This window comes from Oncorhynchus nerka, linkage group LG1, assembly GCF_034236695.1.
Source record: "Oncorhynchus nerka isolate Pitt River linkage group LG1, Oner_Uvic_2.0, whole genome shotgun sequence".
Taxonomy (NCBI): domain Eukaryota; kingdom Metazoa; phylum Chordata; class Actinopteri; order Salmoniformes; family Salmonidae; genus Oncorhynchus; species Oncorhynchus nerka.
The window spans coordinates 52,595,037-52,620,036 of NC_088396.1; the positions used below are offsets into that span (position 1 = coordinate 52,595,037).

A 25,000-nucleotide genomic window follows, 5' to 3' on the forward strand; every position below is an offset into this window, starting at 1 on the left:
GGAGTACGCATTCTCTGGAGTGATGAATCATGATTCACTATTTGGCAGTGCGATGCACAAATCTGGGTTTGGCCGATGCCAAGATATCGCTGCCAGCCTGAATGCGTAGTGCCAACTGTAAAGTTTGGTGGAGGAGGAATAATGGTCTACGGTTGTTTTTCATGGTTCGGCCCTTAGTTCCAGTGAAGGTAAATCTTACTGCTAACAATGACATTCTAGACGATTCTTTGCTTCCAAATTTGTTGGAAAAGTTTGGGGAAGGCCCTTTCCTGTTTCAGCATGATCATTTTTTATATCTTTATTTAACTAGGCAAGTAAGTTAAAAGAACAAATACTTATTTTCAATGACAGCCTAGGAACAGTGGGTTAACTGCCTTGTTCAGGGGCAAAACGACATATTTTTAGCTTGTCAGCTCGGGATTCGATCATGCAACCTTTTGGTTACAAGTCCAGAGCTACTAAAGTACCTGCCGCCCCACAACATGACTGGCCTGTACAGAGCCCTGACCTCAACCTCATCGAACACCTTTGGGATGAATTGGAATGCCGGCTAAGAGCCAGGCCTAATCACCCAACATCTGTGTCCGACCTAACTAATGCTCTAACTAATGCTCTTGGTGGCTGAATGTAAGGAAGTTCCCGCAGAAATGTTCCAGCATAACCTTAGCGGAAAGCCTTCCCAGAAGAGTGGAGGCTGTTATAGCAGCAATGTTCCAGCATAACCTTAGCGGAAAGCCTTCCCAGAAGAGTGGAGGCTGTTATAGCAGCAATGTTCCAGCATAACCTTAGCGGAAAGCCTTCCCAGAAGAGTGGAGGCTGTTATAGCAGCAATGTTCCAACATAACCTTAGCGGAAAGCCTTCCCAGAAGAGTGGAGGCTGTTATAGCAGCAATGTTCCAGCATAACCTTAGCGGAAAGCCTTCCCAGAAGAGTGGAGGCTGTTATAGCAGCAATGTTCCAACATAACCTTAGCGGAAAGCCTTCCCAGAAGAGTGGAGGCTGTTATAGCAGCAATGTTCCAACATCTAGCGGAAAGCCTTTCCATAAGAGTGGAGGCTGTTATAGCAGCAATGTTCCAGCATAACCTTAGCGGAAAGCCTTCCCAGAAGAGTGGAGGCTGTTATATCAGAAATGTTCCAGCATAACCTTAGCGGAAAGCCTTCCCAGAAGAGTGGAGGCTGTTATATCAGAAATGTTCCAGCATAACCTTAGCGGAAAGCCTTCCCAGAAGAGTGGAGGCTGTTATAGCAGCAATGTTCCAGCATAACCTTAGCGGAAAGCCTTCCCAGAAGAGTGGAGGCTGTTATATCAGAAATGTTCCAGCATAACCTTAGCGGAAAGCCTTCCCAGAAGAGTGGAGGCTGTTATAGCAGCAATGTTCCAACATAACCTTAGCGGAAAGCCTTCCCAGAAGAGTGGAGGCTGTTATAGCAGCAATGTTCCAACATCTAGCGGAAAGCCTTCCCATAAGAGTGGAGGCTGTTATAGCAGCAATGTTCCAGCATAACCTTAGCGGAAAGCCTTCCCAGAAGAGTGGAGGCTGTTATATCAGAAATGTTCCAGCATAACCTTAGCGGAAAGCCTTCCCAGAAGAGTGGAGGCTGTTATATCAGAAATGTTCCAGCATAACCTTAGCGGAAAGCCTTCCCAGAAGAGTGGAGGCTGTTTTAGCTGAAATGTTCCAGCATAACCTTAGCGGAAAGCCTTCCCAGAAGAGTGGAGGCTGTTTTAGCTGAAATGTTCCAGCATAACCTTAGCGGAAAACCTTCCCAGAAGAGTGGAGGCTGTTTTAGCTGCAAACGGGGGACCCAAATCCATATTAATTTATTTTACATTTATTAAACTCGACAAGTCAGTTAAAGTACAAATTCTTATTCACCATGACGGCCCACACCGTCCAAACACGGACGACACCAATTGTGCGCCGCCCTACAGGACTCCCAATCACGGCCGGTTGTGATACAGTCTGGAATTGAACCAGGGTGTCTGTAGTGACGCCTCCAGCACTGAGATGCAGTGCCACTGGTGAGTCCTATTGCCCATATTAATGCCAATGATTTTGGAAAGGTCATGTAGTGAGGCGGCTTACTTTATCGTGTTCTTATTTTATTTATTTATTTTCTCGTCGTTTTTGTTCTAATTTATATAATTTTTTAGTATTACATTGATATTAATTACTGTATTCTTGGGTTTTGAGCTTGCAAGTAAGGCATTTCACTGTACTTGTACAAGTGACAATAAAAGTTGAAACGTATGACGATGGGCCTGCTGTGTGCCAGACAGAGTGAGCATCTTCCTTATTACTTGCAGGTCCTGTCCTGATTCCACAGTAGTAGCATGTCCACCCCCCCACCAAACCCCTCTGTCCTGATTCCACAGTAGTAGTATGTCCCCCCCCATCACCAAACCCCTCTGTCCTGATTCCACAGTAGTAGCATGTCCCCCCACCAAACCCCTCTGTCCTGATTCCACAGTAGTAGTATGTCCACCCACCCCCATCACCAAACCCCTCTCTCCTGATTCCACAGTAATAGTATGTCCACCCCCCACCAAACCCCTCTGTCCTGATTCCACAGTAGTAGTATGTCCACCCCACCACCCAACACCCTGTGTCCTGATTCCACAGTAGTAGCATGTCCACCCACCCCCATCACCAAACCCCTCTGTCCTGATTCCACAGTAGTAGCATGTCCACCCACCCCCAACACCAAACCCCCTCTGTCCTGATTCCACAGTAGTAGCATGTCCACCCACCCCCAACACCAAACCCCCTCTGTCTTGATTCCACAGTAGTAGCATGTCCACCCCTCCACCAAACCCCCTCTGTCCTGATTCCACAGTAGTAGCATGTCCACCCCCCACCAAACCCCTCTGTCCTGATTCCACAGTAGTAGCATGTCCACCCCACCACCAAACCCCTCTGTCCTGATTCCACAGTAGTAGCATGTCCACCCCACCACCAAACCCCCTCTGTCCTGATTCCACAGTAACCCACCCCCACCACCAAACCCCTCTGTCCTGATTCCACAGTAGTAGTATGTCCACCCCACCACCAAACCCCCTCTGACCTGATTCCACAGTAACCCACCCCCCACCACCAATCCCCTCTGTCCTAATTCCACAGTAGTAGCCCCATCTGTATCTAAAACAGGGCATATACCATTCCTGACATCACAGCCTAGATGTGGAGTAGAGCACAAAATCGAGAACTTTTCTTCTATCCTGTAACGATTATACACACGCTTCCTGCCTCATCAACATTTAAACAGCCTTCCTCTTGCTTTCTTCCATCCCAGCAGGACCAAACTTACAACACACTCAAATACACACACACACACGCACACACACACCATCCCAGCAGGACCTAGCCCATAACACGCTGCACCACGCAGCCGCCGACAGAACTGAATGATTTACACTCTGTCCCATCCTCATTCCTCATTGCAAGTACGTAGCTGGCAAGGTACCACAGACACAGACACACAACCTTAGCTAGCTAAGTACCACAGACACACAACCTTAGCTAGCTAGGTACCACAGACACACAACCTTAGCTAGCAACAGTAGGCACTAGAACAGTGGGCACAACCTTAGCTAGCTAAGTACCACAGACACACAACCTTAGCTAGCTAGGTACCACAGACACACAACCTTAGCTAGCTACAGTAGGTACCACAGACACACAACCTTAGCTAGCTACAGTAGGTGCCACAGACACACAACCTTAGCTAGCTACAGTAGGTATCACAGACACATAACCTTAGCTAGCGAGGTACCACAGACACACAACCTTATGTAGCTACAGTAGGTATCACAGACACATAACGTTAGCTAGCGAGGTACCACAGACACACAACCTCATGTAGCTACAGTAGGTATCACAGACACACAACCTTAGCGAGCGAGGTACCACAGACACACAACCTTAGCGAGCGAGGTACCACAGACACACAACCTTATGTAGCTACAGTAGGTATCACAGACACATAACGTTAGCTAGCGAGGTACCACAGACACACAACCTTATGTAGCTACAGTAGGTATCACAGACACACAACCTTAGCGAGCGAGGTACCACAGACACACAACCTTAGCGAGCGAGGTACCACAGACACACAACCTTATGTAGCTACAGTAGGAACCACAGACACATAACCTTATGTAGCTACAGTAGGTATCACAGACACACAACCTTATGTAGCTACAGTAGGTATCACAGACACACAACCTTATGTAGCTACAGTAGGTATCACAGACACACAACCTTATGTAGCTACAGTAGGTATCACAGACACACAACCTTATGTAGCTACAGTAGGTACCACAGACACACAACCTTAGCGAGCGAGGTACCACAGACACACAACCTTATGTAGCTACAGTAGGTACCACAGACACACAACCTTAGCGAGCGAGGTATCACAGACACACAACCTTATGTAGCTACAGTAGGTATCACAGACACATAACCTTAGCGAGCGAGGTACCACAGACACATAACGTTAGCTAGCGAGGTACCACAGCTGGTTTACATCAGATATGTTAAGCAGATGAAAGACTGTTGGTTTGTTCTGGATCTGTGGAACAGATGTATCTTATCTCTGCAACTTGGCTCAGTGTTATGGTGCATGGAGGGGGGCCTGTTATATATGATATATTCATGGGATGACTAGTGGTTATGGTAGGGGAGGCTTACGTATGTGTGATAGGGTTTTGTGGCTGAGCTTGAGTTCACATGCGTATATATAAATGTGTTTTAGCATAGAGATTGAATGACACTGATAGTACCCTGTGTGTTACATGCCGTGACATACCATTCTGTATTTTCTGTGTGTGTGTGTGTGTGTGTGTGTGTGTGTGTGTGTGTGTGTGTGTGTGTGTGTGTGTGTGTGTGTGTGTGTGTGTGTGTGTGTGTGTGTGTGTGTGTGTGTGTGTGTGTGTGTGTGTGTGTGGTGGAGGTGGTTATTCTGGTAATAAGTGCGTTGGTGTGTATGTGTGTGTGTTTATTGTCGTAGGTGTATTGGAGAAGGGTAGACACACACAGACCACATCTCCTTCTCCTCTCTCCGTCACCTCCCTCCCTGCCTCTCCTCTCCTCATCAGAGCCCCTCTCCAGCTACTACATATTGTTTCTACGGCAACGGTGACATCATCAGGATGAAGGCAGCTGGGTCAACACCCCCACAATATCTCTCTCTCTCCTCTCTCCTCTCTCTTTCCTTCTCTCTCTCCTCTCCTCGCTCTCATTCTCTCTCCTTTCTCTCTCCCCTCTCTCTTCTCTCTCTCTCTCTCATTCTCTCTCCTCTCTTTCCCTCTCTCTCTCATTCTCTCTCCTCTCTTTCCCTCTCTCCTCTCTCTCTCCTCTCCCTCTCATTCTCTCTCTCTCTCTCTCTCTCTCTCTCTCTCTCATTCTCTCTCTCCTCTCCTCTCTTTCATTCTCTCTCTCTCTCTCTCCTCTCTCATTCTCTCTCTCCTCTCCTCTCCTCTCTCTCATTCTCTCTCTCTCTCTCTCTCTCTCTCTCTTCTGTCTCTCTTATTCCTTCTCTCTCTTTCTCTCCGCTCTCACTCACTCTCTCTCTCTCTCTCTCTCTTCTCTCTCCTCTCTCATTCTCTCTCTCCTCTCCTCTCCTCTCTCTCTCTCTCTCTCCTCTCTCATTCTCTCTCTCCTCTCTCTCTCTCTCTCTCTCTCTCTCCTCTGTCTCTCTTATTCTTTCTCTCTCTTTCTCTCCGCTCTCACTCTCTCTCTCTCTTCTCTCTCTCTCTCTTTGTCTCTCTCTCTCTCTCTCTCTCTCTCCTCTCTCATTCTCTCTCTCCTCTCCCCTCTCTCTCTCTCTCTCTCTCCCTCTCCTCTGTCTCGCTTATTCTTTCTCTCTCTTTCTCTCCGCTCTCACTCTCTCTCTCTCTCTCTTCCTCTTTGTCTCTCTCTCTCTCTCTCTCTCTCATTCAATTCAATTCAATTCAATATGCTTTATTTGAGTGACATAACAATGTACATATTGCCAAAGCTTTGGAAATTTAAAATATGAACATAGTTAATAATAATAATCAATATTGTCAACTTGACAACATTAACAACAATAACCAAGAGTCAAAATAACCATACATTGAACAATAACAATAAGCATGTGTCTACCCTTCTCAATGGCAAGGCTGTGCTCACTGGGCCTGTACTTTGTCAAGGTTTCTCTAAGGTTTTGATGAGTAACCATGGTCAAATATTTAGCCACGTTGTACTGTCGATTTAGGGCCAGATAGCATTGCATTTTGCTTTGTGTTTGTGTTTCCCAATAAGCAATATAGTTTTGTTTTGACTGTGTTGTAATTTGGTTTATTCTGAAAAATTTGATTTTCTGGTCATGAGGCTTCAGTGTGTTAGTAGAACAGGTTAGTGAACTCAGGACCAGCTGGATGAGGGGACTGAGGCTTCAGTGTGTTAGTAGAACAGGTTAGTGAACTCAGCCCCAGGACCAGCTGGATGAGGGGACTGAGGCTTCAGTGTGTTAGTAGAACAGGTTAGTGAACTCAGGACCAGCTGGATGAGGGGACTGAGGCTTCAGTGTGTTAGTAGAACAGGTTAGTGAACTCAGGACCAGCTGGATGAGGGGACTGAGGCTTCAGTGTGTTAGTAGAACAAGTTTGTGAACTCAGCCCCAGGACCAGCTGGATGAGGGGACTGAGGCTTCAGTGTGTTAGTAGAACAGGTTAGTGAACTCAGCCCCAGGACCAGCTGGTGTTAGTGTTAGTGGGACCAGCTGAGGCTTCAGTATGTTAGTAGAACAGGTTAGTGAACTCAGCCCCAGGACCAGCTGGATGAGGGGACTGAGGCTTCAGTGTGTTAGTAGAACAGGTTAGTGAACTCAGGACCAGCTGGATGAGGGGACTGAGGCTTCAGTATGTTAGTAGAACAGGTTAGTGAACTCAGCCCCAGGACCAGCTGGATGAGGGGACTCTTTTCTTTGCTCAGCGTTTGGCATTGCAGGGCTTGGTAATGATATGAGAGGGGGTCACTGTATTTTAGAGTTTCCAAATCTTAATTGCTATTTTTTGAGTTTGTTTGTCCCAATGGGTGAAATATTGTTTTGCAAGTGAACCCCACACCCATAAAATGCAATCAATTAGTTTTAGCCAAATTTGAATAGGTATTTACATTTCAATCACTCTCTCATCATTAAGGTGTCCAGTTGAGCTTATTTTTAAACCTAAGTAATTGTAGAGTGTGCAGTACAATTGAGAACCATCTCTCTCTCTCTCTCTCTCTCTCAATAAATGCTTTACAAGCATGAATGGGTAGTTGCCACTGTTGTCAAAGCAATGTAGATGAAGTATAACATAAATTAACAATATGTTTGACCAACAATAATATATATATATATATATATATATACAGTTGAAGTCGGAAGTTTACATACACTTAGGTTGAAGTCATTAAAACTCGTTTTTCAACCACTTTCTTGTTAACAAACTATAGTTTTGGAAAGTCGGTTAGGACATCTACTTTGTGCGTGACTGTTTACTGACGGATTATTTCACTTATAATTCACTGTATCACAATTCCAGTGGGTCAGAAGTTTACGACTTTCTAGTTAATTACATTTACCTGATTAGCTTAATCAGGTAATATTCATTACAGAGACATTATTTTATCGACTAGCATGTCATATCAATTAATCCGGCATAGCCGAAGACACGACAGGTATATGTACACCCGCAGGCCTCTTGCCTAAACACTCCCAAGGTGCACCTCACCTTCCCCCCCTGGGATCAAATGAAACAGAATAAGCCACCAACTCAGTGAACAATTTGAATAAATCAAAATAACACTATAACATACTTTTGCAGAACAGGCTACAAAAGACTTTAAAACAAATATACCAACAACAACCACATACAAAGAATCCCTTCTAACAAAGGAACACTGGCTTTTCAACATACAAAGAATCCCCTTCTAACAAAGGAACACTGGCTTTTCAGGCTGTAGAAGGAGTCGGTAATTGCAGACAGCTGTATCCCCTGACGAGAGCGCCCCAATTTGCAATAGGGCCGACCAATCAGCTGCTTGGAATGCAGGAAGCCATCCTGAAACACACACACACACAAACACACACACACACACACACACACACACACACACAAACCCAAAACAGCACAGAAACTGGGGAACATAACAGGTGGACTCCAATCAAGTTTTTACAAAAAATCTCAAGGATGATCAATGGAAACAGGATGCACCTGAGCTCAATTTCAAGTCTCATAGCAAAGAGTCTGAATACTTATGGTATTCTGTTGTTTTTTAAATATTTTATACATTTGCTAAACTTTCTAAATACCTGTTTTCGCTTCGTCATTATGGGGGTATTGTGATGTCATTATGGGGTATTGTGATGTCATTATGGGGTATTGTGATGTCATTATGGGGTATTGTGATGTCATTATGGGCTATTGTGTGTAAATTAATGAGGATTGGTATTTATTTAATCCATTTTAGAATAAGGCTGTAGCGTAACAAAATGTGGAAAAAGGGGAAGGGGTCTGAATACTTTCCGAATGCTGTGTATATTATTTAGTATATCCATAAACTGGCACTAGAACAGTCTGCAGCACCCGGCCTCACTCTCCCTGAACTTGAAGTCACATGTCTACTGTTTGCTGATGGTCTGGTACTTCTGTCCCTAACCAAGGATGGTCTACAGCAACACCTAGCTCTTCTGCACAGATTTACATTTACATTACATTTAAGTCATTTAGCAGACGCTCTTATCCAGAGCGACTTACAAATTTGTGCATTCACCTTATGACCTCCAGTGGAACAGTAGTGCATCTAAATCTTTTCAGGGGGAGGGGGGGTGAGAGGGATTACTTTATCCTATCCTAGGTATTCCTTAAAGAGGTGGGGTTTCAGGTGTCTCCGGAAGGTGGTGATTGACTCCGCTGTCCTGGCGTCGTGAGGGAGTTTGTTCCACCATTGGGGGGCCAGAGCAGCGAACAGTTTTGACTGGGCTGAGCGGGAACTGTACTTCCTCAGTGGTAGGGAGGCGAGCAGGCCAGAGGTGGATGAACGCAGTGCCCTTGTTTGGGTGTAGGGCCTGATCAGAGCCTGGAGGTACTGAGGTGCCGTTCCCCTCACAGCTCCGTAGGCAAGCACCATGGTCTTGTAGCGGATGCGAGCTTCAACTGGAAGCCAGTGGAGGGAGCGGAGGAGCGGGGTGACGTGAGAGAACTTGGGAAGGTTGAACACCAGACGGGCTGCGGCGTTCTGGATGAGTTGTAGGGGTTTAATGGCACAGGCAGGAGCCCAGCCAACAGCGAGTTGCAGTAATCCAGACGGGAGATGACAAGTGCCTGGATTAGGACCTGCGCCGCTTCCTGTGTGAGGCAGGGTCGTACTCTGCGGATGTTGTAGAGCATGAACCTACAGGAACGGGCCACCGCCTTGATGTTAGTTGAGAACGACAGGGTGTTGTCCAGGATCACGCCAAGGTTCTTAGCGCTCTGGGAGGAGGACACAATGGAGTTGTCAACCGTGATGGCGAGATCATGGAACGGGCAGTCCTTCCCCGGGAGGAAGAGCAGCTCCGTCTTGCCGAGGTTCAGCTTGAGGTGGTGATCCGTCATCCACACGGATATGTCTGCCAGACATGCAGAGATGCGATTCGCCACCTGGTCATCAGAAGGGGAAAGGAGAAGATTAATTGTGTGTCGTCTGCATAGCAATGATAGGAGAGACCATGTGAGGTTATGACAGAGCCAAGTGACTTGGTGTATAGCGAGAATAGGAGAGGGCCTAGAACAGAGCCCTGGGGGACACCAGTGGTGAGAGCACGTGGTGTGGAGACGGATTCTCGCCACGCCACCTGGTAGGAGCGACCTGTCAGGTAGGACGCAATCCAAGCGTGGGCCGCGCCGGAGATGCCCAACTCGGAGAGGGTGGAGAGGAGGATCTGATGGTTCACAGTATCGAAGGCAGCCGATAGGTCTAGAAGGATGAGAGCAGAGGAGAGAGAGTTAGCTTTAGCAGTGCGGAGCGCCTCCGTGATACAGAGAAGAGCAGTCTCAGTTGAATGACTAGTCTTGAAACCTGACTGATTTGGATCAAGAAGGTCATTCTGAGAGAGATAGCGGGAGAGCTGGCCAAGGACGGCACGTTCAAGAGTTTTGGAGAGAAAAGAAAGAAGGGATACTGGTCTGTAGTTGTTGACATCGGAGGGATCGAGTGTAGGTTTTTTCAGAAGGGGTGCAACTCTCGCTCTCTTGAAGACGGAAGGGACGTAGCCAGCGGTCAGGGATGAGTTGATGAGCGAGGTGAGGTAAGGGAGGAGGTCTCCGGAAATGGTCTGGAGAAGAGAGGAGGGGATAGGGTCAAGCGGGCAGGTTGTAGGGCGGCCGGCCGTCACAAGACGCGAGATTTCATCTGGAGAGAGAGGGGAGAAAGAGGTCAGAGCACAGGGTAGGGCAGTGTGAGCAGAACCAGCGGTGTCGTTTGACTTAGCAAACGAGGATCGGATGTCGTCGACCTTCTTTTCAAAATGGTTGACGAAGTCATCTGCAGAGAGGGAGGAGGGGGGGAGGGGGAGGAGGATTCAGGAGGGAGGAGAAGGTTGCAAAGAGCTTCCTAGGGTTAGAGGCAGATGCTTGGAATTTAGTGTGGTAGAAAGTGGCTTTAGCAGCAGAGAGAGAAGAGGAAAATGTAGAGAGGAGGGAGTGAAAGGATGTCAGGTCCGCAGGGAGGCGAGTTTTCCTCCATTTCCGCTCGGCTGCCCGGAGCCCTGTTCTGTGAGCTCGCAATGAGTCGTCGAGCCACGGAGCGGGAGGGGAGGACCGAGCCGGCCTGGAGGATAGGGGACATAGAGAGTCAAAGGATGCAGAAAGGGAGGAGAGGAGGGTTGAGGAGGCAGAATCAGGAGATAGGTTGGAGAAGGTTTGAGCAGAGGGAAGAGATGATAGGATGGAAGAGGAGAGAGTAGCGGGGGAGAGAGAGCGAAGGTTGGGACGGCGCGATACCATCCGAGTAGGGGCAGTGTGGGAAGTGTTGGATGAGAGCGAGAGGGAAAAGGATACAAGGTAGTGGTCGGAGACTTGGAGGGGAGTTGCAACGAGGTTAGTGGAAGAACAGCATCTAGTAAAGATGAGGTCCAGCGTATTTCCTGCCTTGTGAGTAGGGGGGGAAGGTGAGAGGGGAGGTCAAAAGAGGAGAGGAGTGGAAAGAAGGAGGCAGAGAGGAATGAGTCAAAGGTAGGCGTGGGGAGGTTAAAGTCGCCCAGAACTGTGAGAGGTGAGCCGTCCTCAGGAAAGGAGCTTATCAAGGCATCAAGCTCATTGATGAACTCTCCGAGGGAACCTGGAGGGCGATAAATGATAAGGATGTTAAGCTTGAAAGGGCTGGTAACTGTGACAGCATGGAATTCAAAGGAGGCGATAGACAGATGGGTAAGGGGAGAAAGAGAGAATGACCACTTGGGAGAGATGAGGATCCCGGTGCCACCACCCCGCTGACCAGAAGCTCGGGGTGTGCGAGAACACGTGGGCAGACGAAGAGAGAGCAGTAGGAGTAGCAGTGTTGTCTGTGGTGATCCATGTTTCCGTCAGTGCCAAGAAGTCGAGGGACTGGAGGGAGACATAGGCGGAGATGAACTCTGCCTTGTTGGCCGCAGATCGGCAGTTCCAGAGGCTACCGGAGACCTGGAACTCCACGTGGGTCGTGCGCGCTGGGACCACCAGATTAGGGTGGCCGCGGCCACGCGGTGTGGAGCGTTTGTATGGTCTGTGCAGAGAGGAGAGAACAGGGATAGACAGACACATAGTTGACAGGCTACACAAGAGGCTACGCTAATGCAAAGGAGATTGGAATGACAAGTGGACTACACGTCACGAGTGTTCAGAGAGTTAAGCTTACGTAGCAAGAATCTTATTGACTAAAATGATTAAAATGATACAGTACTGCTGAAGTAGGCTAGCTGGCAGAGGCTGCGTTGTTGACTAAGTAGGCTAGTTGGCATTGGCTGCGTTGTTGACACTACACTAATCAAGTCGTTCCGTTGAGTGTAATAGTTTCTACTGTGCTGCTATTCGGGGCTAGCTGGCTAGCTAGCAGTGATGATTACGTTACGTTGCGTTGAAAGAACGACAATAGCTGGCTAGTTAACCTAGGAAATCGCTCTAGACTACACAATTATCTTTGATACAAAGACGGCTATGTAGCTAGCTATGTAGCTAGCTACGATCAAACAAATCAAGCCGTTGTACTGTAATGAAATTAAATGAAAAATGTGATACTACCTGTGGAGCGAAGCGAAATGCGACCGGATTGTTGAGTGCAGAAGTTCTGTTCGGTAGACGTTGGCTAGCTGTTGGCTAGCTAGCAGAGTCTCCTATGTTAAGGACGACATAAAACTACACACTCTAAACTACACAATTATCTTGGGTACGAAGACAGCAAAGACAACTATGTAGCTAGCTAACACTACACTAATCAAGTCGTTCAGTTGAGTGTAATAGTTGTGCTGCTAATCGGTAGACGGTGGACTAGCTAACGGTGGACGTTAGCTAGCTGGCTAGCTGCAGGGCAGTGTAGACTGCGTTAGGACGACGAAATACGATAATTACGCAATTATCTATGATACAAAGACGGCTGTGTAGCTAGCTAAGAAGGAATTGCTAAGATTAGACAAATCAAACCGTTGTACTATAATGAAATGTAATGAAATGTAATACTACCTGCGGACCGAGTGCAGATGCGAGTGCAGATGCGACCGCTCGCTCCAACCCGGAAGCTACAACCTGAGCCCTCAGTAAGCCTCAGTAAATCTCAGTAAGACAAAGAAAATGGTGTAACAAAAAAGGCCCAGTTTGCCAGCACCACAAATACAAATTCCGTCTCGACACCGTTGCCCTAGAGCACACAACAAACTGTACATACCTCGGCCATAACATCAGAGCCACAGGTAACTGTGAACGATCTGAGAGACAAGGCACAAAGGGCCATCAAAAGGAACATAAAATTTGACATACACAATTTGACAACTTTACAGAAGGCCCTATGCATTGGGGTAGGTAGCGTTCTCCTGGCATCAGACAAACCCAAATTCATCCGATCGGACTGCCAGATGGTGTTGTGTGATTCATCACTCCAGAGACTCAGTGACCATAGCCTGGCCATAGAGAAGATCATAGAAAAACATGGACGGTCAGACTCAGTGACCATAACCATAGTAGAGAGAACGATTTATTTCAGCTTTTATTTCTTTCATCACATTCCCAGTGGGTCATACACTCAATTCGTATTTGGTAGCATTGCATTTAAATTGTTTAACTTGGGGCAAACATTTCAGGTAGCCTTCCACAAGCTTCCCACAATAAGTTGGGTGAATTTTGGACCATTCCTCCTGACAGAGCTGGTGTAACTGAGTCAGGTTTGTAGGCCTCCTTGCTCGTACACGCTTTTTCAGTTCTCAGCACACATTTGCTATAGGATTGAGGTCAGGGCTTTGGCGATGGCCACTCCAATACCTTGACTTTGTTGTACTTAAACCATTTTGCCAGAACTGTGGAATTATGCTTGGGGTCATTGTCCATTTGGAAGACCCATTTGCAACCAAGCTTTAAATTCCTGACTGATCTCTTGAGATGTTGCTTCATAATATCCACATCATTTTCCTGCCTCAAGATGTCATCTATTTTGTGAAGTGCACCAGTCCCTCCTGCAGCAAAGCACCTCCACAACATGATGCTGCCACCCACGTTCTTCACAGTTGGGATGGTGTTCTTCGGCTTGCAAGCCTCCCCCTTTTCCCTCCAAACATAACAACGGTCATTACGGCCAAACAGTTCTATTTTCGATTCATCAGACCAGAGGACATTTCTCTAAAAAGTACGATCTTTGTCCACATGCGCAGTTGCAATCCGCAGTCTGGCTTTTTCATGGCAGTTTTGGAGCAGTGGCTTCTTCCTTGCTGAGCGGCCTTTCAGGTTATGTCGATATAGGACTCGTTTTACTGTGGATATAGATACTTTTGTACCTGTTTCCTCCAGTATCTTCACAAGGTCCTTTGCTGTTGTTCTGGGATTGATTTTCACTTTTTGCATCAAAGTCCGTTCATATCTAGGAGATAGAACACGTCTCCATCCTGAGCAGTATGACGCCTGCCTTGTCCCATGGTGTTTATACTTGTGTACAGCTTGTACAGATGAACGTGGGACCTTCAGTTGTTTGGAAGTTACTCCCAAGGATGAACCAGACTTGTGGAGGTCTACAATTTCTTTTCTGAGGTCTTGGCTGATTTATTTAGATTTTCCCATGATGTCAAGCAAATAGGCACTGAGTTTGAAGGTAGGCCTTGAAATACATCCATAGGTACACCTCCAATTGACTCAAATTATGTCAATTAGCCTATCAGAAGCTTCTAAAGCCATGACATAATTTCCTGGAATTTTCCAAGCTGTTTAAAACTTCTTACTGCTGCAGGGGCAGTCTCATTTGCTAATATATGCATATTATTATTAGTATTGGATAGAAAACACTCTAAAATTTACAAAACTGTCAAAATATTGTCTGTTAGTATAACAGAACTGACATTGCAGGCGAAACCCTGAGGAAAATCAAACCAGGAAGTGGCTCCTATTTTGAAAACTCCATGTTCCATAGCCTGCCTTCGCTCCATTTAAAGGGATATCAACCAGATTAATTTTCCTATCACTTCCTCAAGGTGTCAACAGTGTTCAGACATAGTTTCAGGCTTTTATTTTGAAAAATGAGCCAGAACGATAACATCGCGGCAAGTGTTCGCATGAGTTTTGCTGCTCGCGCAACAGAGTTTGGACAGCCATTGCCTTTCCCTCTCCTACTGATAAAGACATTTGCGGTTGATATATTATCGATTATATATTTTAAAAACAACCTGAGGATTGATTATAAAAAACGTTTGTCATGTTTCTGTGGACATTATGGATATTATTTGGAATTTTCGTCTGCGTTGTTGTGACCGCTCTTTCCTGTGAATTTCTGAACATAACGCGACAAACAAACTGGAGGTATTTTGGATATAAAAATGATCTTTATGGAAGAAAAGGAACATTTATTGTGTAACTGGGAGTCTCGTGAGTGAAAAGATCTGAAGATGATCAAAGGTAAACAATTAATCTGATTGCTTTTCTGATTTTTGTGACCAAGCTACTTGATGCAAGCTACTTGATGCTAAGGGTACATAATGTTTTGTCGAGCGATCAATAAACTTACACAAACGCTTGGATTGCTTTCGCTGTAAAGCATATTTTCAAAATCTGACACGACAGGTGGATTAACAAAAGGCTAAACTGTGTTTTCCTGTATTGCACTTGTGATTTCATGAATATAAATATTTGTAGTAATATTTTTGGAATGTGGCTCTATGCAATTCAGCGGTTGCTGATGACAATTATCCCGATAGGGGGATTGCAGCCATAACAAGTATACTCTTAAAGACCTAATCATATTTTACATCAATAGCAGTCAATATTAATCGTCACCTTATTTCAGTCTCATCTGAAAGTTGTAAATTCTTGGTTGTCTTCACGAACCCTGGCTAACAAGTTGAATCAGCAATACAACATTTGGTTGAATTATTTATTTACTAAGTACTTAAATAATCACACAGAATTATATCTACACATAATGGATCATACATTGATTAGAAATTATGTCATACAGGGAAAACGTCCTTAGCGGACGGAACAGATATGACGGCTGGTTACACAAAGAAAGGGGGTTGGGTTTTAAATGAAAGCACGGGAAGACTGAGGAACAAAAATATTTTGTGTCTCTATCGGGCCATAGAATTTTATGCATTCTAAATAACTGCCCATTTGGAAAAGGAAAATGCAATAAATATGAACTCTGAGCTGCGCTTCGATCGGTAGATGGAAGGCCAGGTTGTCCTTTGAAGAACGTCTGGTGGTAGAATGGATACTTGGTAGTACCGTCGTCGTGTTACTCTGTCCGTCCTCTCCTAACCCACCCTACAGTTGCTGCGCTAACGCAATGGCTAGGAGGTATCACTTCTTTAGTGGATAAGAGTTCAAAGTTCATACCAAGTTGCCATACTTTCAACTCATGCTATATTCTGGCTGGTATAGTCGAAATGCATCCTTTCGGCTTGTGGATCATCATCTTCACATTGAAATTCGATGCTAATTTCGTTAGGTTCTTGTCGTTCAACCAGAGCTCACGCTGAGGTTGGCTTAGTTCTGTTGGTGACCTTGTCCTTTTTAACGTAGGGACCGCAAGTCCTCACGTCATTGGAACAGGAATTAGAATTTTCGTCAACGGTTTATATAGTGGTGAAAGAAGGGCGTGTTTCATAGTTTACAACTCATGTCTGTTCACATGGGCGGGGCCTCTAAGTGAGCAGAGTGGTGTTCTTATGACAAACTGTTCTAGAAGCAAAAAATTACATTTAATCTTTTCGCAAATAGTATCATATTTAAACATTTAAATTGCACTACAATTCCATGTGAATCTGATAACTAGAATGTGTAGATTTTCCAAGATACAGTTTATGTCGTCCTATCATCAGTAATCAGTAATCAAGTACCAACGCATATTTTCAACTGGTTGGATTACCGAAATATGGTTCCGTTTCCCACCTTTTGATGTTTCCAGAATCTCTATGCTAACAAAGGGCGTTTAAAGAGTCAACTCTATAGAGTAGAGAGAGTGGAACGGGGGAAGGTATTTATGGGGGTCATAAACCTCCCCCAACAGGCCAACTGTCATGACATACCCGTAGTATGTACTCTGTCTATGCACTAAATAAGACCTCTTTCACTCCACCTACAATCACAAACCTCTTTCACTCCACCTACAATCACAAACCTCTTTCACTCCACCTACAATCACAAACCTCTTACACTCCACCTACAATCACATACCTCTTTCACTCCACCTACAATCACAAACCTCTTTCACTTGAGGAGTTGAGTTGTAGAGTTGGGGCATACGTAACACCACTTGTGGTAAATTGAATTGATTGGACATGATTTGGAAAGGCACACAGCTGTCTATATAAAGGTCCCACAGATGGCAGTGCATGTCAGAGTAAAAACCAAGCCATGAGTTTGAAGGAATTTTCCGTAGAGCTCGGAGACATGATTGTGTTGATCTTGGTAAGGGCACCAAAAAAATTCTGAAGGTTCCCAAGAACATATTGGCCTCCCCTCATCCTACCCAGATGACACTGGGCCAATTGTGCACCACCCTGTGGGACTCCCAGTCACGGCCGGTCGAGACACAGCCCGGGATCGAACCTGGGTCTGTAGTGTCGGCTCAAGTATTGCAATGCAGTGTCTTAGAATGTGTCTTAGAATGCTGCGCCACTCAGTAGGATATCAGGGGAGAAGGTCCTTTGTCAGGGAGGTGGCCAAGAACCCGATGGTCACTCTGACAGAGCTCCAGAGTTCCTCTGTGGAGATGGGATAAATTACAGAAGGACAACCATCTCTGCAGCACTCCGCCAATCAGGCCTTTATGGTAGGATGGACAAACGGAAGCCACTCCTCAGTAAAAGGCACATGAAAGCCCCTTTGGAGTTTGTCAAAAGGCACCTAATGACACCTAAAGGACTCTCAGACCATGAGAAACAAGAATTCCTGGTCTGATGAAACCAAGATTGAACTCTTTGGCCTGATTGCCAAGTGTCACGTCTGGAGGAAACCTGGCACCATTCCTATGGTGAAGCATGGTGGTGGCAGCATCATGCTGAGGGGATGTTTTTTCAGCTGCAGCATCTGGGAGACTAGTCAGGATCGAGGGAAACATGGGCGGAGCAAAGTACAGAGAGACCCTGAAAACTGGCTCCAGATTTTAGACTTGGGGCAAAGGTTCCCCTTCCAACAGGACAACGACCCTAAGCTCACCGCCAATACAACGCAGGAGTGGCTTTGGGACAGGTCTCTGAATGTCCTTGAGTGGCCTAGGCAGAGCCCGGACTTAAACCTGATCGAACATCTCTGGATAGACCTGAGAATAGCTGTGCAGCGACACTCCCATCTAACCTGACAAAGCGTGAGAGGATCTGCAGAAAAGAATGGGAGAAACTCCCCAAATACAGGTGTACCAAGCTTGTAGTGTCATACCGAAGAAGACTCCAGGCTATAATCACTGCCAAAGGAGCTTCAACAAAGTACTGAGTAAAGGGTCTGAATACTTATGTAAACGTGCTATTTAATTTAAAAAAAATCTTAATACATTTGAATGTTGAAGAGGCTCAAGCTGCATGGACCTGTGGAAAGAAATGTTTGTTTTTTTACAATTTGACTTGTTGTTTATGTACATGGATTTTATAATGTCGTATGTTTTTTCCCCAAAACTGCTTTCCATTAAATTGCATAGCAGACCCTAATGCCAAATTTAGTCAAACCCTTTTTTGAAATCAACAAAGCATAAGAAGACTTTGCCTCTATTTTGGTTTGTTTATCAATTAGGGTGTGCAGGGTGAATACATGGTCTGTCATACGATCATTTGGTAAAAAGCCAATTTGACATTTGCTTAGTACATTATTTTCACTGAGGAAATGTACGAGTCTGCTGAGGATTTTACCAAGGTTGCTGTTGATGCATATCCCACGATAGTTTTTGGGGTCAAATTTGTCTCCACTTTTGTGAAATGGGGTGATCGGTCCTTGGTTCCAAATATTGGGGAAGATGCCAGAGCTCAGGATGATGTTAAAGAGTTTTAGTGTAGCAATTGGAATTGTGGTCTATATATTTTATAATTTCATTAAGGATACCATCAACACCACAGGTCTTTCTGGGTTGGAAGAGTTTGTATTTTATCCTGTTGTTCATTCAATGTAATTAGAGAATCCAGTGTGTTCTGGTCATCTTTAATAGTTGATTCTAAGATTTGTATTTGATCATGTATATGTTTTTGTGATTTGTTCTTTGTTAAAGAGCCAAAAAGAATGGAGAAGTGGTTTACCCATTCATTTCCATTTTAGATAGATAATTCTTTGTGTTGTCTGTTCGGTTTTCTCCAATTTTCCCAGATTAGATTATATGGATTCTTAAATAAAATAAAAATGTAATTTCACTTTTATTTGAGGCCAGTTGAGAACAAGTTCTTTCTTTACTTACATTGAGCTGATTTCAGACGTGCTGTCACGACTTCCGCCGAAGTCGACTCCTCTCCTTGTTCGGGCGGCGTTCGGTGGTCGACATCACCGGTTTTCTAGCCATCGCCACTCCATTTTTCCATGTAACCATTTGTTTTGTCTTGTTCCATTACACACCTGGTTTTCATTCCCCAATCACACTGCATGTATTTACTCCTCTGTCTCCCCCCCATGTCTTTGTGTGGAATTGTGTTTTGTTACGTGTTTCGTGTTACTTGCCAGGCTGTTTTTTCCCCTGTATTCTGTGGTATTTCACGTAGGATGTTTAAATGTTAAACATTTGCTTATTTTTGTTTCACGTCATTTTACCTTTTGGCTGGAGGTTTTGACACGGTGGCGTCCGTCTGTTGGTTTCTCCTATCTAAATAAAGTCTACGCCTGTTCACCCTCTGCTCTCCTGCACCTGACTTCTCCATCAGTAGATCACAACCTTCTGCTCTCCTGCACCTAACTACTCCATCAGTAGATCACAACCCTCTGCTCTCCTGCACCTGACTTCTCCATCAGTAGATCACAACTCTCTCCTGCACCTGACTTCTCCGGTAGATCACAACCCTCTGCTCTCCTGCACCTGACTTCTCCATCAGTAGATCACAACTCTCTCCTGCACCTGACTTCTCCGGTAGATCACAACCCTCTGCTCTCCTGAACCTGACTACTCCATCAGTAGATCACAACCCTCTGCTCTCCTGCACCTGACTTCTCCACCAGTAGATCACAAACCTCTGCTCTCCTGCACCTGACTTCTCCACCAGTAGATCACAACCCTCTGCTCTCCTGCACATGACTTCTCCATCAGAAGATCACAACCCTCTGCTCTCCTGCACATGACTTCTCCATCAGAAGATCACAACCCTCTGCTCTCCTGCACCTGACTTCTCCACCAGTAGATCACAATCCTCTCGCTCCACCTCTCGCTCCCACCTCTCGCTCCACCTCTCGCTCCACCTCTCGCTCCCACCTCTCGCTCCACCTCTCGCTCCCACCTCTCGCTCCACCTCTCGCTCCCACCTCTCGCTCCCACCTCTCGATCCACCTCTCGCTCCCACCTCTCGCTCCACCTCTCGCTCCACTTCTCTCTCCCTCTCTTCTCTATCCTTCTTATCTATCTCCCTCTCTCTTCTCTATATTCTCTCTCCCTCTCTCCCTCTCTCTTCTCTCTATTCTCTCTCCCTCTCTCTTCTCTCTATTCTCTCTCCCTCTCTCTTCACTCTCTCGCTTTCTCTCGCTTTAACGCTCTTTGGCCTAAAGAGCAGGAACCCAGACTTCATTAAAGATATTGGAAATACATGACTCATCTTCTTCCTGCTGCTCAGACAGAAGATGAGTCACTAGCATGTTACGCTGCTTACACACTTCTCCTCACATACCTACACGCTCTTCCTTTCTCCTCCCCTTCTCCTTTCTCCTCCAATCACGTACTTTTATCTCCACCTCTATCACCAGCCATACATTACTCATCTTCCTCCTATAGGTACATGCAATATTATCTATTCTCCTCTCTCTTTCTCTATATATCACTCACTCAAGTTACTCTCTCTGTCCACTTTGTCTCTCTGTCCACTTTGTCTCTCTGTCCACTTTATCTCTCTGTCCACTTTATCTCTCTGTCCACCTTGTCTCTCTGTCCACCTTGTCTCTCTGTCCACTTTATCCACTCTCTCTTCTCTCTCTCTCTCTCTCTCTCTCTCTCTCTCTCTCTCTCTCTCTCTCTCTCTCTCTCTCTCTCTCTCTCTCTCTCTCTCTCTCATGTGCGTATGTAGAAGTGAGTCAGAATGAGTTAGTAGTGCAATCACATAGCTTGTTATTACTTCCTATTTACAGAGCTTATATATGCACACACACACACAACACACACACACGCACAACACACGCACACCACACACACACGAACAACACACACACACGGACAACACACACACTTGTTGGTCTGCATTGTCTTGTCAGTCTGCATTGTCTGCATTGGGTTGTCGGTCTGCATTGTCTTGTCGTCTGCATTGTCTTGTCGGTCTGCATTGGGTTGTCGGTCTGCATTGTCTTGTCGGTCTGCATTGTCTTGTCGGTCTGCATTGTCTTGTCGGTCTGCAATGGGTTGTCGGTCTGCATTGTCTTGTCGGTCTGCATTGGGTTGTCGGTCTGCATTGTCTTGTCTGTCTCTCTGTCTTGTCGGTCTGCATTGTCTTGTCTGTCTCTCTGTCTTGTCGGTCTGCATTGTCTTGTCTGTCTCTCTGTCTTGTCGGTCTGCATTGTCTTGTCTGTGTCTCTGTCTTGTCGGTCTGCATTGTCTTGTCTGTCTCTCTGTCTTGTCGGTCTGCATTGTCTTGTCTGTCTCTCTGTCTTGTCGGTCTGCATTGTCTTGTATGTCTCTCTGTCTTGTCGGTCTGCATTGTCTTGTCTGGCTGCATTGTCTTGTCTGTCTGGTCTGTCTTGTCTCTCTCTTAGTGTCAGATAGCACATTGGTCTGGTCTGTCTTGTCCCTCTGTTAGTTTCAGATAGCAGATTGGTCTGGTCTGTCTTGTCTCTCTCTTAGTGTCAGATAGCAGATTGGTCTGCCTTGTCTCTCTGTTAGTTTCAGATAGCAGATTGGACTGTCTTGTCTCTCTGTTAGTTTCAGATAGCAGATTGGTCTGTCTTGTCTCTCTGTTAGTTTCAGATAGCAGATTGGTCTGTCTTGTCTCTCTGTTAGTTTCAGATAGCAGATTGGGTGGTATATAATGGATTCTAAAATAGTTACCTGTTGCCTGATGATTCATACTGAATTATACCGATGCTCTATAATCATCAGCAGTTGGATCATCTCTAACCAATCAGAGTATCAAAGCCAAAGACCTTTTTTTTTTTTTAAAGGCTCATACACACATGTTCTGGCTCAGGCCCAGCCCAATCAGAACTGTTAGAATGTGTTTGTCGGGGAAGTACTCCTATCCAGACTCAAACTAACATCTGTGGGCGTGGCCTTTGGCCGGAAACAAGGAGTCTGGGTAGCCAGGCTAATTGACCTACGCATCTAGTGCTACAGACAGAAACACAAGTTAAACACTACTTAAAGCTAACAGCTATAAAGCATTATGAGGCAGTTATGAGGCAGTTATAATGCATTATGAGGCAGTTATAATGCATTATGAGGCAGTTATAATGCGTTATGAGGCAGTTATGAGGCAGTTATAATGCATTATGAGGCAGTTATAATGCGTTATGAGGCAGTTATAATGCATTATGAGGCAGTTATAATGCATTATGAGGCAGTTATAATGCGTTATGAGGCAGTTATGAGGCAGTTAAAATGCATTATGAGGCAGTTATGAGGCAGTTATGAGGCAGTTATAATGCATTATGAGGCAGTTATGAGGCAGTTATAATGCGTTATGAGGCAGTCATAATGCGTTATGAGGCAGTTATAATGCGTTATGAGGCAGTTATGAGGCAGTTATAATGCGTTATGAGGCAGTTATAATGCGTTATGAGGCAGTTATAATGCGTTATGAGGCAGTTATGAGGCAGTTATAATGCATTATGAGGCAGTTATAATGCATTATGAGGCAGTTATAATGCATTATGAGGCAGTTATAATGCGTTATGAGGCAGTTATAATGCATTATGAGGCAGTTATAATGCATTATGAGGCAGTTATAATGCATTATGAGGCAGTTATGAGGCAGTGATAATGCGTTATGAGGCAGTTATAATAAGTTATGAGGCAGTTATAATGCGTTATGAGGCAGTTATGAGGCAGTTATGAGGCAGTTATGAGGCAGTTATAATGCGTTATGAGGCAGTTATAATGCGTTATGAGGCAGTTATGAGGCAGTGATAATGCGTTATGAGGCAGTTATAATGCATTATGAGGCAGTTATAATGCATTATGAGGCAGTTATGAGGCAGTGATAATGCGTTATGAGGCAGTTATAATGCATTATGAGGCAGTTATAATGCGTTATGAGGCAGTTATAATGCGTTATAAGGCAGTTATAATGCGTTATGAGGCAGTTATAATGCATTATGAGGCAGTTATGAGGCAGTTGTAATGCATTATGAGGCAGTTATAATAAGTTATGAGGCAGTTATGAGGCAGTTATAATGCATTATGAGGCAGTTATAAGGCATTATGAGGCAGTTATAATGCATTATGAGGCAGTTATAAGGCAGTTATAATGCATTATGAGACAGTTATAATGCGTTATGAGGCAGTTATGAGGCAGTTATAAGGCAGTTATAATGCGTTATGAGGCAGTTATGAGGCAGTCATAATGCATTATGAGGCAGTTATGAGGCAGTTATAATGCATTATGAGGCAGTTATAATAAGTTATGAGGCAGTTATGAGGCAGTTATAATGCGTTATGAGGCAGTTATAATGCATTATGAGGCAGTTATAATGCATTATGAGGCAGTTATAAGGCAGTTATGAGGCAGTTATGAGGCAGTTATAATGAATTATGAGGCAGTTATAATGCGTTATGAGGCAGTTATAATGCGTTATGAGGCAGTTATAAGGCAGTTATAATGCATTATGAGGCAGTTATAAGGCATTATGAGGCAGTTATAAGGCAGTTATAATGCATTATGAGGCAGTTATAAGGGAGTTATGAGGCAGTTATAATGCATTATGAGGCAGTTATAAGGCAGTTATAATGCATTATGAGGCAGTTATAATGCATTATGAGGCAGTTATAAGGCAGTTATAATGCATTATGAGGCAGTTATAAGGGAGTTATGAGGCAGTTATAATGCATTATGAGGCAGTTATAAGGCAGTTATAATGCATTATGAGGCAGTTATAATGCATTATGAGGCAGTTATAAGGCAGTTATAATGCATTATGAGGCAGTTATAATGCATTACTAGGCAGTTATAATGCATTATGACCGTCCTACAGTTTATGCTTATGGACCACTTGTAATGGCTTTCACAATGATGCTGGCTATTAAAATGTATTTATATATATATATATTAAAATGTATTTATATATATATATTTATATCCATATGATATCTATTTAGGCTTTTTTTGTCACACGCTATTTTGTCCGGTCATGAAAAATAAGACAATACACTGCAGTGTACATCCCTTTAACTCCCAATAAATACATTCAGCTTCTCTGTTTCATCATTTTCCTCCATTCACCATTCCACCACTCCCCCGTTCCCCCATTTCTCTGTCCTCTTCCTATAAATAGCAGTGACTCATGTCTTTGGGTGTTTTTCATGGTAGGATAAGAGGAAAGAGAGTTGTGTTCATTATGGAGGCGAGAGGAGAGAGAGGGCTGGGTTCACTATGGAGGAGAGAGAGGGCTGGGTTCACTATGGAGGAGAGAGGGGGCTGGGTTCACTATGGAGGAGAGAGAGGGCTGGGTTCACTATGGAGGAGAGAGGGGGATGGGTTCACTATGGAGGAGAGAGGGGGCTGGGTTCACTATGGAGGAGAGAGGGGGCTGGGTTCACTATGGAGGAGAGAGAGGGCTGGGTTAACTATGGAGGAGAGAGGAGAGAGAGGGCTGGGTTCACTAGGGAGGAGAGAGAGGGCTGGGTTCACTATGGAGGAGAGAGAGGGATGGGTTCACTATGGAGGAGAGAGAGGGCTGGGTTCACTATGGAGGAGAGAGGGGGCTGGGTTCACTATGGAGGAGAGAGAGGGCTGGGTTAACTATGGAGGAGAGAGGAGAGAGAGGGCTGGGTTCACTATGGAAGAGAGATAGGGCTGGGTTCACTATGGAGGAGAGAGGAGAGAGAGGGCTGGGTTCACTATGGAGGAGAGAGGAGAGGGAGGCCTGGGTTCACTATGGAGGAGAGAGAGGGCTGGGTTAACTATGGAGGAGAGAGGAGAGAGAGGGCTGGGTTCACTATGGAAGAGAGATAGGGCTG

The 25,000-nt window shown here is 45.1% G+C and overlaps 1 protein-coding gene across 1 annotated transcript in view; it reads left to right on the forward strand.

Moving 5' to 3' along the window:
* Positions 1-25,000, forward strand: part of ptprna (protein tyrosine phosphatase receptor type Na) — a 136,187-nt gene that overhangs the window by 17,751 nt on the left and 93,436 nt on the right. The gene's annotated exons all lie outside the window — the stretch shown is intronic.